Source organism: Mastigoproctus giganteus, chromosome 3 (genome assembly GCF_048544385.1).
Source record: "Mastigoproctus giganteus isolate SK-2022 chromosome 3, ASM4854438v1, whole genome shotgun sequence".
Classification (NCBI taxonomy): domain Eukaryota; kingdom Metazoa; phylum Arthropoda; class Arachnida; order Uropygi; family Thelyphonidae; genus Mastigoproctus; species Mastigoproctus giganteus.
Window position 1 is genome coordinate 101328322 of NC_143577.1, and position 15318 is coordinate 101343639.

Sequence of the window (15318 nt, forward strand, 5' to 3'; positions counted from 1 at the left end):
TGACTAGGCACCCGCGAGGTGATCTGATAGAGGTGTATAAAGCCTTGAATGGTTTGAGCATGCTCAATGCCGATGGAATTCTTCCTCTTGCTCAGAATAATCGCCTGAGAGGGCATAAATTCAGAATGGGGAAAGACAGATGTAGGATAGATGTGCAGAAATTTGCCTTTAGCCAGTGGGTAGTTGTTTGGTGAAACAGACTTTCATCCCTTGTTGTGGAAGTTGATAGCCTAAATAAATTTAATGCTTAGCTGGACAGGTATTTCGAACGAACGGAGGGGTGAGGTGGAAGTGGTTATTTTTTATTTATTTATTTTACTTTTTTTTTTTTTTTTTTTTTTGGCTGATGCTGCATAAGCTTGCTTTCTTGCATCATATGCCTCTACTAATGCTAATGGAGCCTGAGGTTTATGCTGCAAGGCAAGAAAAAAAATTCTGAATTACCCCGAGAGAGAGAGAGAGAGAGAGAGAGAGAGAGAGAGAGAGAGAGAGAGAGAGAGAGAGAGGGGAATCACCAAGAAAGAGAATCATGATATCCATCTCAGGACCCTGGATGTGCCGAGCCTAATATTTTCTCTATTGTTATTTATTTCACCTCAATATTAGTTCAACACAATTGGTGGCCTCCGCACAAAATGGCAGCCTCCTAAATGTAAGACCCGCCAGAATTAACACACAGAGACGGCATGCCAAAATATGTATCCATATTTGCAAAAGGAGAACTCAAAATATGTTAGGACAATATACAAGTTTGGCCAATAGTATTTTGCAGTGATGCCATGACAATATGGCAGCCTCCTGTAAGTAAAATTGTGCCAAAATTACATGCATTTATCCCATTACAGTTGAAACTGATGAAGGCCAGATGGCTCACTTAATCATAAGATCATTGCATTCTGCATTAAGCTATTGAATCAGTAAGGGTATCCAATGCACATGTTTTACAAGTTTTGCAGCTCTGGCAGACGCCAGGTTTTTAGCTATATTTAGCCACTTTATTGACTTAATTGTTATATTAAATTATTTTCTATAGGTAGCTTACAGACCTAGTCAAGATCCTTGGTTTATTCTGAATTTAGATAGCGAGATTTTGGAAGTTAATTAATACTTAAGTGTCCGTAACCTGACGCCATTGTTATGCGATACGTTATATCCTGTACTAGATATCGTTAGCTTAGTATAGTATTAATCAGTAAAATTATAATATTATCAATTAATATATATATAATATTATCAATTAATCAGTAAAATTTATTAATCTTGTAAAACTTCATTGTCAATTAAATTGTACTTTTTTAACTAAATACACACAACGATTTAGATTTCACAAACGTAACATTATTAATACATAACTTGATACAGAAGTTATACAGGGTGTCTCAAAAATATTGGTACAAACGTTTAGAGGAGGTAGGTTACATCTGAAGGAATGTGAATCACATAGGAACCCATAACCGGAAATGCCATAACCGGAAGTGTGGCATTGGAGGCAAATTGCTGCTATGGATAAAGGGATGGTTGAATGGGAAAACACAAAGAGTGGTAATAAATGGACACTGCTCTTCATGGACTAATGTTATTAGTGGAGTCCCTCAGGATTCAGTGTTGGGTCTATTGTTGTTTTCTTTTATAAATGATATTTATAGTATATCAGGCTTAATGTCCAAGTTTGGCAGACAATATGAAAGTTGGCAGAGTTGTTAAGGACACTAATGACTGCAACAGGATCTTGAAAAGTTGAGCAGATTGGCTGAGAGGTGGCAATTGAAGTTTAACTTTGACAAATGGAAAGTACTACATATGGGAAGTAGTAACCCCAGAGTAACGTATCAATTCTGTGGTACTACACTGACATTAGTGGAGAGTGAAAAGGACCTGGGGGTAATTGTGCAGGCAGATATGAAGTTTTCTGAGCAGTGCAGACGGTCTGCAAGAGTAGCTCATGGTGTCTTGTCAATGATATACAGGATTTTTTCTAACAGGGATAGGGAAGTGATTATCCCCTTTGCAATGGTCAGGTGGTCCACACCTTGAGTACTGTATACAGGTCTCGAGGCCTCATTTTAAGAAGGATGTAGAGCTGGTGGAACGAGTACAGAGAAGGGCAATAAGATTAGTGAATGGAACGAAGGGTTGCTCTTACAAAAAAGAATAAGTTTTGCAGATTACAGTGTCTGGAGACAAGGCACCTGCGAGTTGATCTGATTGAGGTGTATAAAGCCTTGAATGGTTTGAGCATGCTCAATGACGATGGGGCTCTTGCTCCTGCTCAGAATAATCACCTGAGAGGGCATAAATTCAAATTGAGGAAAGAGACAGTTTTAGGATCGATCTGGGGCAATTTGCCTTTAGCTAGTGGATAGTTGATTGGTTGAACAGACTTCCATCTTTTGTTGTGGAAGTTAATAGCCTTAAATAGATTTAAGGCTGAGCTGGACAGGTATTTCAACAAACGGAAGGGTGAAACGGGAGCATTTTTTTTTTCTTGGCTGATGCTGCAATAGCTTGCTTTCTTGTATCGTTTGCCTCTATTAATGCTAATGTTACAGAAAAAATTCCCAAGCGAGCATAACAAGGTCGTTAGTAAATCCAAAATGTGTACCCCGACGATGTGCAGCCATTCATGTGTCTAAAAATATAATTATTTTATATCTAGCCCACAGAATTTTGGGTAGACAGCCAACACAATCAATAATATAGAGCTGACAGTTTCAAGCAAAACATAATGGCAGCCATTATGTATAAGTATATACTAAACAACCAAAGCAATAATGGAAAATTGTATCACTTCAAGAATGGAGAATACAACACTATCAGCTGTAAAAATAGCATCTTCTAACTCACTAGAACTTCATGTTCTTTTTGTACACTTTTTTCAGATGGTCGGGGTTTAGCCAGAAACACAATTTTTAAAAAGGATTAGCCAAGAGCTAACTTGAAAGCTAAGAAACCATGATAAGGAGCCGTTCAAAGCCCAGGTCAGCTGTTCTACCGTTTTCCATCTATCAGCTCACACAAGGTAGAACAGCCTAAGTTCACTATGACCACGATATGGTGCTTTGACACATGATATTGTCACTCTTGGTAAATCAATGGGTCTGGAGGTTGACGAGAGGACCTAGACTGACCTAGATTGATAGAGGTTGACGAGACACCTATGATGCTCATACGTGTGAGTTAACAACAGAGGAGCTACAACAGTTGGAAAAAGTTATGGAGTGACACTGGAGAGGAAAAGGAAGAAGACACCCAAAAGTGTCAGCCGAAGACTGTTATTTTAAGGCTCAGAAGTTTAAGGCTCAGCTGGACAGGTATTTTGAACGAACAGAGGGGTGAAGTGGAAGTGGGGTTTTTTTTTTTTTTTTTTTGGCTGATGCTGCATAAGCTTGCTTTCTTGCATCAAATACCTCTACTAATGCTAATGCTAATTTCTTGTTGGGAGAAATCACAGTCTTAAGAGAAGTGGTAAAAAGCACTCCAACATTGAAAACACTGATGTGCAAAATGGAAGACGAAGTCATTCCTTACTTCAGGCAAAAATAGCCCACTTTGGACAGTTTCTTTGCCAATAGCATCAAAAGACTGAAAAGACACCTGATGCGTGATATAGTCCCACCATCACCACTATGCCACCATTGATTTCATCAGCTCTACACTTCAAATCTAAGGTAAATGCTAATTCATTTTATTTATTTATTTTTTTTATTTTAAGATGTTTTATGGCTATTTTTTTAAAAAGTCTAAATAAAACACTCATTTTTAATGTAAAAATGAAGTATAACATATAAGAAATATTTATTTTATGTGTTGTTGTTTGGAATGAATTACAGGAAATCAATGTATTATTGGTTTCAACTCAAAATATTTTCAACATACAATGGGTTTTGTAGAATGAATTATCATTGGATGTTGGGGGTCCCACTGTACAACGGCTGTTCAATAAAGAATGGTCATAATTTTTCATGAATCAATTTTACTGCTTGCTATTTCTAGCCGAGCTGCAGAATTTAAACCAAACTACACTACATCACATAGCAATTGAGCAGTTGACTCGTTGTTATTATTTTTTTGGTTTTTAGGAGCATTAGCAACTAAGGCCATATTGCTCCGGCAATATACAGTGGTCATTCCCTGATCTTTCCGCATCCTCCATATTTGGTGGCTCACGGGCTTGAATCTAATCAAGAAGCGTGTGCTACACACTGCTGCTCCTGCCCACAGAGGCACCAGTTGACTCGTGCACACAGTGTGACCTTGGCAGTTGGTCAAGTTTATACCTGTTCATTTTTGCCGTCATAACATGTGACACATGTGAGTAACAGAAATTTTTTCTTTCTGTCTCAAGAAAACATCAGCTGAAACATACGAAATGTTAAAAGAGGCTTATCTCAAGGCTCCTTTCCCATCTTTTGAGAAATATATATATATTCCTCAAAAGTATTCAAACAACTGGAAAACCACCCAACTCTCCGTGGTCATATAGGCCAATTGACTTGCTTTCCATCTTATGAAAGTTCTTCGAAAAAATTCTGTCCTTCAGAATCAATTCATTATTTCAAAACTCTGGTTCAGTAGCATCTAATCATCTTGGCTTTACTCCTGAACTTAGCACTGAAGACAGCCTTGTCAAATTTATTTTCCGCAACCACCTCACTATCCATAAATACAACTTGAATGTTTTTGTTGACTCCCTTTGGTGAGAGAGCACCCTCGATTGACTCAGACTCCTAAGACATCTTCAGAAACTTTTTACACCATTAGAGACTACTTCTGCAACAGACATTCCACTGTGGTCTCGAATTACAATTCTGTTACTCGACAAATTCATCATGGCTGCTCCAGGGATCAGTCTTAGGACTTCTACTATGGAAAGCGATTATCAATCAGTTCCTCATCAAAAACCACCATAGTCACCTCTACGAATGCAAAAACTCTTCCCTTTACCCCTGATGGTAGTTAACTTTGTTGAGTAAATCCCATTTGAGCACACTGTGATAACTACCACCTAGTGGTTCCTTTATCTGCAGATTCTTAATGCACGAAGAATCACTACTGATAATCAGAGTATTACTCCCTCTAGTTGCCTCCCAAACATGCTGATGTAGAAAACAATCATCAAATAAATCCACAAAAGCCTTGCTAGTGTGTGAGTGACCAACCCACAAATTCCAGTCAATATTTGGGAAATTAAAATCCCCCATTAAAAGACTCTCTCTGATTTACTGGCCCAATCTATTTCCCTGTACAGTTTTTTACTATACTCATCAGTCATTAGGCCTATAACACGCTCCTACTCTCAATTTTGATCTCCCAGTGCTTATATCACACCAAACTGACTCCAACTGCACTGTCCAGCGATGTCGACTGGCTGCACTTCCTTGGATTTTGGATGTTTCTTAACTAATAGCATAACCCCTCTTCTATTAGGAATCTATTAGTCCATGTATCCCACCAAGCTAGGAGTTTTCCGACTCACCTAACACTACCTCGATAGCAACAACAGATATTCTTGCACCCTTTCTATTTAACTGTATCCCATTCCTGTAGAAGGAGTCTCCTGTTAACAAGCACAGACAATGTTGAGAAAAATTCTATCCCATGAGCCTTGCACAATCTCTCCAGGACCAAATTAATTGGCAAGGCTCTCATCATATACTCCCTATCGTGTCTGGGCAGAATTGCAGACACTTTCAAATTCAACCTTTACTCGTGGCTTTTTTTCAACATTGACCTGTACTTGTTAAGTAATTTTGCCATTCTCCTACTCCTTATATCATTGGTGCCAATGTGTACAATATCACTTTTTGTGCCCTTAAAAGATGATATCTGCGCTACGTCATCAACCTTTGCCCGGGCAGACATACCCTGGTCCTGTTCCACCTTATATTTCAGCATAAACACAGCCCAAAGTTTATGTGAAGGAGCATAGCAGAAAGGAAATAAAAATTGATTATATTAGTCAATTAAAAGGCTATTAAAAACTAGATGAAGGTATCTCATATCTTCCAACAACCATTAAATAAAGACAACACTTTCACAAAAGTTAAAAATGGCAATGGTTGGTTTAGCATTTAGTTAAAAATCATACAGCAGGGAGAAAAAACCATAAATAAAGTAAACAAAAACTACAGAGCTAAGTTAAAGCAGAAAAGAAAGAAATTTTAGAAATATTGAATAAACAATTTGATATAGGCAAAAAAAAAAAAAAAAAAAATTATTCTCCAGACATCACTAAAGAAGAGAAAAAGATTAAAATGGAAATAATTATGTATGCCATATATGTCTACTGTTGAGGTAAGAAAAGTACCTCAAAAGTAATTCAAAACATGGAGAAGCAGTAAATAAAAACAGATCTTAAACTCTGAAAGCTGAATGGAAAATAGAAGCACATCACATTATCTAAAAATCATTACAGGAGGAAAGGACTGGAACAGAGTATTAACATTACCAATACATAAAAAGTCAGTAAATGTTTGTTTGTTTGTTATTTGGTTTTTAGGCGCATTAGCAACTAAGGCCATATTGCTCCGGGGATGTGCAGTGGTCATTTCCTGACCTTTCCGCATCCTGCGTATTTGGTGGTCATGGGCTCGAACCCCAGTCTCATCAAGAAGCATGTGCTACACACTGCTGCTCCTGCTCACCTGGTGTCAGTAAATGTATAGAGTGTGTTACATTTCAGGCACATTAGCAAATAGTAATAATTCATAATTTATACAGGGTGGCCAACCTGTCCCGATATGGCTGGGCATTTCTCAATTTAGAACTTCAAGTCCCACTTCCCAATAATACCATCATTTGTCCCGATAAGAGAGTAAAAAACTGTTAATTTATTGATTTTACGCATTTTTAATTATGGATGTGGTAAAAATTAATTCTAATAACAAGAGAAAATTGAGAAATCTTTTTTCTCTTGGTTGTTTTAAATTACATGTATAATGCACTTTAAAATATTAATTATATATGGAATACAATATTTTAGTAATAATTCTCAAGTGAATTTTACTTTTTTTGAATTGTTAAAGTGAAGTAATTTTGAAATTAAGTGATTCAAATTAGATGTTTCAAATTAACATCAAAAAGCTATTACATATCTACAAAAGTGGTTTGATTTTAATGACAATAAATTAAAAAAAACTACAACATTTAACATTATGTAATCGAACAACATTTAATGCAATTCGATTATTAGTAGAAACAGTCAACATCAAAAATGTTAACTTAGATTTCCTTTTGGAAGAAATTTTAAGTCTAAAGGCATTTTGTTCATCACTGAGTAATGAAGAAAAGAAAATGCGTGTTGATAAAAAATGGGTGCAATATTTCTAAAAATTTCCGCAGGCAAATAATTTGACACAAATTGTAAGCGCCATATTAAGCATTCTACATTCAAATGCTTCACCAGAAAGAGCTTTCGGTTTAATGAAAACTGCTTGGCGGAAAGAGAGAAATCGTCTTTTATTAGAAAATTTAGCTAAACTTATGGGGAAAGAAAACAATGTGTCCTGTTCAGAATTTAAAAACTTTTTAAAATCTTCAGAAGGAGAAGAAATTTTAAAACTAGTGAAATCTAAAGAAAAATATATAAAGTAAATGTAGTCTTCCTCACTATTTTTAAAATAACTGTTATAAATAATATTATAGTTTATATAGGACAAATTAACAACAATTATATAACAAATAAATACTATGATTGATTGATATATAAAAAAATGTATTTTAAACGTAATTTTATATTTTTCTTTTACTTTTTGAAGGAAAAATTGCTATAATACACATTTCGTTTCAAGTTGTCCCACTTACTAATTTTCAAAATATGGTCACCCTGAATATATAACACAAGAAATCAAATAAAACGGCAATGACTTTTATCCACAAACTGAGAAAATTTTGTTTCTACACAAATCGCCATATTGTCCATTCACTGCTCAAATCAGCACATGCACGCACGGACACCACCACCACCACCAACAACAACAAAGATGTATATAGAAATATGCGCTTTCACATTTTAGAAAAATTTGGCACAAAGGATTTAAGGAGAACAAAGGGTTGTATAAAAATGGAAAATCTGCATTGATAACTGAGGGATGCCTTGGAAATGGTTTCTAGTTAAACCAAGAGTCAGGGAAATTCTTTTTATAATTTTCATAGACCATTTGATAAAAAAATGTAAGTTACTGACAAAGTTTCATGGCCATCTTGACTTGTCTGATCAATTTCTGCCCTTTCAAATGCACTCCAAAGCCCAGCCATTGAATACTGAGCTTAATATGTTTGCTTGTGACAGGGAATATAGACAAAACAGCACTAAGTTATTCATCTCACTTCCTAATCCTCTTCCTCCTTCACTATGAAGATCACCTGCTAACAAGTGCACTAACTGTCTTGTGTCATTATGTATAATACAAATTTTGTATTTTCATTGATATCAACAAGTGGCTTGACCATGCTCTCACTATACGGACTGAGCTGATTCATTACAGACCATACCTTCTAGATGGCAATATCAAAATGTTTGCACTTACCTTTATTGTATTTGTATATTGTGTTATATTTTGCTCTCACTGCACATCATTTCACACTTTTTGTATATATTTTTACTTTCTGTCAACAATTACAGCTACTTTTATTTTCCATTTAATGTGCAAATACTTGAGTTCTCCTATATTAGTCAATTCATGTTCCTATAATACTTTTATTCCATAATTTATGTTAATTAACGTATTATAATATATTTCCACTTGGCTTGCACTGTTAACTGCTGGCCTTTTAGCCATGGAGGGCAATATTGCAATGTTTTGAACCTATTATTTTTTTATTTATCTACCATTATTACTGCAATAATAATGATTTCTAAAGAAATTCAATACTTTTTCAAACATCTTAAGCATCTTTGTATATATTTATATGGAAAATTTTGGATTAGTTAGTCAATAGTACATTTTATTTTTAACTAAGAAAAGGTGTGATGAACTAATAATACTAGGAAATCCTAAAGAATAGATATTATAAGCATGTGTGTGTGTGTGTGTGTGTGTGTGTGTGTGTGTGTATGCACCCAAGCATGCGAGCACATAGTATATGTACAATATTTTCAATGAGTTCTCTAGAGATAAAGTGCATTTTGTATATATTTAACAGAGTCTCTCCACCCATGGTACTGTTTCTGCTGCATGCCTTTTCTACAGATACTTCCATGGGTACTGTTCGTCTGAATTGGCTTCTATAATTCCTGCTCTCTCTTTCAAAACAGTCCGAACATGTGCCGACACCAGCCAACATTTATTTACTGTCCAACTTCAAACTCACAGAACCAACTTTTTAATCTTCGTCGTTGATTCATTCAACTGCCGTTTTTTGGAACAACCTTCCTTCATATGTATTTCCTGAAAATTACAGTTCTACAGAAGTTTAAGTCTAATGTCAAAAAATATCTTCTTTCACTTCTCAACCTCTAACCCAAGCATAGTACTAAGTACTATAGGTTCTAATACCTCTGGTGTTTGGGGTTTTCATAAAAAAATAAAAAAATTAAAGAAATACAGAGATGTTTATACAATATCTTAACTTATGTTACTGATCTGTGGGCAGAATCGATGGAAAATTTTGGATAATCTCAAGCAGTAGTTCTCAACATTTGATCATGTATAGCATAACCATCTTATAAACTTATAATGATCTTATAATATGTTGAGTCAGTTTGGTATGACATAAGCACTGGGAAAGCAAAAATGAGAATGTATAGGTTTAATGATTCTAATGGATACAACGATGAATTGTACAGAGAAATAGAGTGAGCCAGTAAATCAAAATGTCTTATAATGGGGAATTTAACTTCCCAGATATTGAATGGAACATGTGGGCAGATCCCTCGCATAATAGTTAGTAAGACACATTTTTGGATTTATCGGATGATTGTTTTCTATAGCAGTATGTTTCAGAGGCAACCAGAGAGAGTAATACTCTTGATCTGATTATCAGCAGTGATTATACACATATGAATCTGCAGATAAAGGATCCATTTGGTGGCAGTGATCACAGCTTACCGATGTGGGATTTCCTTAAAGATGTAACAGTGCTTTTTTTTTTGTAAAAAAAAATAGGTGCCAGTACTCATTCTTTGCTATCAGGAAAAATTGAAAATTAAAAGGATATGAAAAATACTCTAAAAAATTTTTTTTCTTGATATTGTTACTTTAGTAGTAATCATTTTGGAATAAGAACAACAAATTTAGTATATTAACACAGTTTAATAAGCATAAATTTATTCAAGTATATAAAAAAATAAGTAAAATGTGAGTAAAATAAGTAAATAAATCTGTCAACTGCTGAGTGCCGGGCACTCAGGATGAAGGTCCATACTTACGAATGGTTGTGTAGTATCTCAAATAGAGAGCTTTATGGCAACTGAAAAAAAAAGTTTCTAATACCCCGGCTTGGCCTAAAACTGAGGAACTAACGAAAACGTTGTCGATTTGAGTCTTTCCAGTTGTTGTGAATGGCAAGGGTGGGAGAAGCGACTCTGACTTCTTCCTGGAGAAGGGATTAAAGTCTTGAGGGGAGAGGCAACAGGCAGGTGAGGGACATGCAAGACTACACACAGGTGCCTCCCCACTACTGTCGCCTCAACACTGGCTCTCTGAGTACCTCCTTGTCGGGACAACTCCAACTTTGAAAATTATTAAAAAATAGTTCTCTTTGCAAAATTTATAAATGACCTTTATAGAATTATTAAGTAACTATTTAGCAATCTTTTCGTCACCAAAAGGAGAGTTACTTAGTACAAAGAAGTGCACTATTGAAGTGTGATAAAAAATTGTTTTTTTAATTTTAACACAAAAAGTAAATGATAGATTTCAATCGGAATAGTTTCCCCTTGATAAGCATCGAATAGCGCATAATTAATGTGATTTTTAAATTTTTACTTCCATTAGCGATGAAAATAGAAGGGGGGACATGAAAATTACATTTTCCTGTCTGGTGCTGCCATTTTTAATTTAAAAAATATTTTAAAATTATATTTTAAACCTACTTGTGGAGCTCTTGCCAACGGTGTATAATAAGCTATAGGTTGTCAAAAAAATTTTACCCCCCACCACATTTCTTAAACAAATTTTTGTCAACAACAATCAATATGGCGTATGTTGGCTCACATGATGTACAAACCCATGCAAAATTTCAAGTCAATAGATTGAGTGGTTCAAGAGAGACAATGCTGTGATAGTGGACAACCGAGTGACATTTATTTTTACTTATTATTTTTACGGTGCTTCATTAGACTACGGACACTAAAAATAATAAGTAAAAATAAATAACATAAGTAAAAATAATTTCATAATAAAGTTTTTGTAGAATATTACAAATTTTTATTAAGTTTTCATCAGACACCCGATGCCAACTTCTTTTCTTCTTCTTTGTGAGTCTGTTGCTGAATGATGTTTCCGAAGCAGCTATGCATCGACATATTTTACTCGATCGAAGCGGGTCAGGGATGGGCCTACAATTTTAAGAAATAGTAGCGAAGAAAGTGTTTTTTGTCATCAATGAAGCTCTGGTTGGGCTGGCGATCAGATTCATTTGTGAAAATCCTCGTTCACATTCACTCAACGAAATTGGTATTGTACGCACAGCGTCCATCAAATGCTTCAATTCTTCCGAAACCATCTTTTCAATTAGGTATTCCCGAAATCCTCGAATTGTATCTCTTTCATTTAACTGTAATTTTCTAACTGAATTTTCATTTGGTGAAAACTTTATTTTCACCAAATGCTAACAATTCATGTTTAGAAGGTTTAATACCTTCGTTTTCCTTCTCTTGTCATCGGTATTGTCACTAGTTCTTAAATTTGATATTTTTCTTTTCTTTTCTTTTTTTTGAAACTGTCCAAAATGTCGGTTATTCAGATATTCAGGTACTGTGACCATGTAAACAGAAATAGGGAAAATTTATGGAAGAATGTGGATAACGCACTTCCGCAAAACAACAGATGATTATTTGTCGGGGTAAAAGAAAATCAGGCTCTCCTAATTCTCGAAAGGGGCGCTTACAGTTGATTAACAGCAGTGTCCAACCTACAGCCAGCATGGAAAGTGAACTAAAACAGCATTTTAATTTTTTTTTTAATTATCAAAAAAGTTTTCTCATTAAATGTTTGGTTCAGTAAATGTAATTCTGTATTGTACTTAATAAAATTTTCGAATATTTTCAAAGATACAACAAGATACGAAAAATATAACACACTAAAGAAATCTAACTTCGAATTTTTTTAAATATGGCCACTGTAAAGTAAAAGGTTGGACACCACTGCAGTAGAAGGTGGGCCAGAGCCCATTGGGAATACCCCTTGTTTGGCTCACTGTTGACCAGCGCGACTTCACTGTATGTGGCACAGGTAGTCAGATAGGTTTTAACAGGTACCACTAAGTTGTAGAATGGTAAACCCTTTAGATCTCTTAATTCGTGCAGCAGCACTAATTGCCTGAAGGCCAGAAATGCAAACAGTGCGTACCAAGTTAATTCTCTTCTAATCTGTTCGCTATATGGAAATTTTCTTTGCTCAATGGAAAGTATTTTAAATGTTACTTCCAAAGGGAATTCAAAATGATTCAGGACTTATTATTATTATAAAGGACTTATTATTATTATTAATAGCTATACAGTGCAAGGAAATCTGAGGCTTATGCTGCACCTAATGCTGTTTAAATAGTTAAACTAACAGGGAAAAAAAAGTTCCCTAGTTACCCTGACAGAGAGAGAGAGAGAGAGAGAGAGAGAGAGAGAGAGAGAGAGAGAGAGAGAGTCAAAAGTAGTAGGGAATCACCAAGAAAGAGGACTTCGTTAAACAGAGACATGACTGAGTAATTTAGAATTATAAAAATGGTTCTACAGTTTTATATAGAAAATATCTTAACAATAGACAGTGAAAAATGCAAATATAGTTAAATAATTTTAAGCTTATTTGAATAGTAGGTAAATCTGTGATAAAAAATTTACGGCTATATTACAAATTTCGGAGTGTACTGCATCCAAATGTCACAGGTCACTGTTAATAAAGGTTCCATTGGTATCGTCCCAAAAAAAGCACGAGATGTAACTATCATCAGGAGTAAAGGGGAGGGTTTTTGCTTTTGTAAAGGTGACCACAGTGGTCTCAGACAGTTTTTAAAATCTATACAGTGGGACCAACTGATGATGTTAGCAACAGCAAAATCTAAATGGGAAGAATTACAGGAATTAACGTTGGAAGCTATAAGACTTTTCATACAAACTAAGAAATACTGTTGTTCAAGGTTTAGGCCTGAATAGATGTCAGATGAACTAATGAGACTTGTGACAGTGAAGAAAAATGCATGGGATGCACAAATTATAAAGTGACACAGGAGCCAATGGTAGATATAATTAGCACGCAAACAAGTCAAAAAGGAGGTTGGCATTAGAAGGTAGATTACAAGAAATCCTTCGCAAAGGATGCAAAGAAAAACAGCAAAGACTTCTTTACTTGGGTAAACTCTAGAAGGAAGGGGATGAATCAGACTGGTCCACTTGATGGTTTGACATCCTGCTCAGGTAGCTAACAAACTGAATGAGCATTTTGCATCTACATTCCCACATGAGGAATTCTGTAGGGAAGTAGTGGCCACAAGTTTATCAACCTCTGACAGGTAGCTAAATGATTTTGTAATAACTGAGAGCAAAGTGGAGGAGAAATTGTTGAAGTTAAATGTAAGAAAGGCATCTGGGGTGGATAGGATCCATCCAGTTATATTCAAGGAGGCAGCAAAGGAAGTAAGCAAACCGTTAGCCATAATTATGAGAGAATCCTTGGATTCAGGGTTTTTTTTTTTTTTTTAGGAGCATTAGCAACTAAGGCCATATTGCTCCGGGGATATGCGGTGGTCATTCCCTGACCTTCCCGCATCCTCCGCGTTTGGTGGTCACGGGCTCGAACCCTGGTCTAATCAAGAAGCATGTGCTACGCACTGCTACTCGTGCCTGCCTGGCTATGGAGGCCCCTTGGATTCAGGAGAGAGATCGCCATGGACTGGAGATGTACAAATGTATCCCAAACTCACAATGTGGGGAATAAAAGGGTCACATGAGTAAATTACAGACCTGTTAATTTAACTTCTGTTTGGGGAAAATAATGGAGTAACTGATTAAAGAAGCATTGCAGAATCATCTAGATAAGACTGCAGTTATAGTTCAGAGACAGCATGGGTGTGTTAAGGGGTAGTCTTGCCTGACCAATTTGATTGGATACTACGATGCAGTCACAAGGGAACTGAATACAAAAACAATTTTGATATCATACACTTGGACTTCAGGAAAGCTTTTGATAATGTTACACATGAAAGATTGCTGTACAAATTGGAGCATATGTCATTAAGGGTAAGTTGCTGCTGTGGATAAAGGGATGTTGGAGTGGTAGAAGACAGAGTGGCAATCAATGGACACTGTTCTTTGTGGACTAATTTTATTAGAGGAGTCCCCCAGACTCCTCTAATAAAATTAGAGGAGTTTGATCTCAACAATGGGCCCAACTTCAGCGTTGGGCCTATCGTTGTTTTCTATTTTTATCAATGATTATTGATGAAGATTTATTGATATCAATGAAGCCTTAATGTCCAAGTTATCCCGAAGGTTACGAAGAATATGATGGTTGGCACAGTTGTTAATGACAGTAATGACAATACAGCATTGCAATAGGATCTAAAAAAGTTGGGCAGATGCGCTGAGAGGTGGCAACTGAAGTTTAACATTGACAAATGCAAAGTACTGCACCTGGGTAAAAGCAACCCCAGAGTAACATAAAAACTGTGCAGTATTACAATCAGAGTAGTGGAAAATGAAAAACACCTGGGGGTAATTGTGCAATCAAATATGAAGTTTTCTGAGCAGTGCAGACAGGCTACCAGAGCAGGTCATGGGGGTTTGTCAATGATATACAGGAATTTTGCTAGCAGGGATAAGGAGATGATTATCCCCTTGTAGTGGTGAGGCCACACCCTGAGTATTGCATACAACTCTGGAGGCCTCATTTTAGGAAGAATGAGGAGCTGCTGGAATGAGTGACATTAGAATTACTAGAGGCATATGATGCAAGAAAACAAGCTTATGCAGCATCAGTTAAAAAAAAAAAAAAAAAAAATGCTCCCATTTCACCCCTCCATTCATTCCAAATACCTGTCCAGCTCAGCCTTAAATTTATTTAGGCTATCAACTTCCACAACAAAGGATGGAAGTCTGTTCCACCAACCAACTACCTGCTGGGTAAAGGCACACTTCAACACATCTATCCTATATTTGTCTTTCCT

The 15318-nt window shown here is 35.9% G+C and overlaps 1 protein-coding gene across 3 annotated transcripts in view; it reads right to left on the reverse strand.

Annotated features, from left to right (window-relative positions):
- The window catches only part of twin (CCR4-NOT transcription complex subunit 6-like twin), a 447613-nt gene that overhangs the window by 164696 nt on the left and 267599 nt on the right, over positions 1 to 15318 (reverse strand). The window lies entirely within an intron of this gene.